At 52.2% G+C, this 1,112-nt stretch overlaps 1 long non-coding RNA gene across 1 annotated transcript; it reads right to left on the bottom strand.

The window, feature by feature from the left end:
- Window positions 1-365: 365 nt before the first annotated feature.
- LOC107182009 lies at window positions 366-1,105 on the bottom strand. The gene is made up of 2 exons (XR_001512730.1): window positions 1,001-1,105; window positions 366-802 (listed from the first exon to the last, which is right to left on the bottom strand). It is a non-coding gene; the product is annotated as an uncharacterized LOC107182009 (long non-coding RNA).
- Window positions 1,106-1,112: the final 7 nt, after the last annotated feature.

The following is a 1,112-nucleotide window of genomic DNA, read 5'->3' as shown; positions in this document are numbered from 1 at the left end:
CTCCTCACCCCGACTGCCCCTCCACCACTCACACAAATGTATTTTCTCTGCTGCTTAATGTTTAAATTGGGTTTTCTGAGATGACGCTCAGACACAGTGAATTAGAGGGAGAGGTGCCATGCTGCACATGAGATGGCATCTCCTGGGGCTGGAGCTCTGCAGTCAGACCTGGCTCCAGGACTTCTTCGTTTGCTGTGTGACCCTAGGCCAAACCTCAACCTCTCAGCCCTGCCTCCAGGACTTCCTCGCTGTGGGCCTGCTTCCTCAACTGTAAAACTGGGATGACTGGACCTGCCTACTAGAGCTGACACAGTGGGTATACAGCACTTAGCATGTTGCTTGGCACTAAACAGCTATTTTTAAAAAATTATTTTATTTTGTTATGAAGGCTCCTGAAGGCAAAAGTCCAGAGGCCTAGTTCAGGCTCTGCCATTCACTGTTGACCTTAGCAAATCCCTTTTCCTCTCTGGAGCTAAGTTTCCCCACCTGCAAACCCTGCGTGTATGCGTGTGTGCGTGTGTGTGTGTGTGTTTTGACTCCAGCAGCTAAAGAGAGAGTTTTGGGCTCAGCACAAAAGAGACACTTTAAAAAAACCAAGAACCAAGGAGACGCTTTTAACAAACATCAGGTGGCATGTAAGGTAGTGAGCTCCCCGTCGCCTCTAGTGCACTGTGCAGAATGCCAGAGCGGGAAGGAACCTTAAACCGCCAGGCCTCTCATTTTGAAAGAGACACAGAGTAACACAGACCTAGGAGCTTACGATCCCCTGCCTGCCCGTCTGAGGCCCCGTCCATCACACCACCTGCTGGATGTCCAGAAACATCAGGTGGCATGTAAGGTAGTGAGCTCCCCGTCGCCTCTAGTGCACTGTGCAGAATGCCAGAGCGGGAAGGAACCTTAAACCGCCAGGCCTCTCATTTTGAAAGAGACACAGAGTAACACAGACCTAGGAGCTTACGATCCCCTGCCTGCCCGTCTGAGGCCCCGTCCATCACACCACCTGCTGGATGTCCAGAACAATCACCGAGAGAGCCTGGGTGAGACATGCCCGGGGTCATCTATGGGCCTGCTGCCAACTAGCTGTGTACCTTGGCAAAGCGTGCCAGCTGCTG

This window comes from Myotis davidii, unplaced genomic scaffold (assembly GCF_000327345.1).
Source record: "Myotis davidii unplaced genomic scaffold, ASM32734v1 scaffold934, whole genome shotgun sequence".
In the NCBI taxonomy this organism is placed as follows: domain Eukaryota; kingdom Metazoa; phylum Chordata; class Mammalia; order Chiroptera; family Vespertilionidae; genus Myotis; species Myotis davidii.
This window is presented reverse-complemented; position numbering and strand designations above follow the sequence as displayed.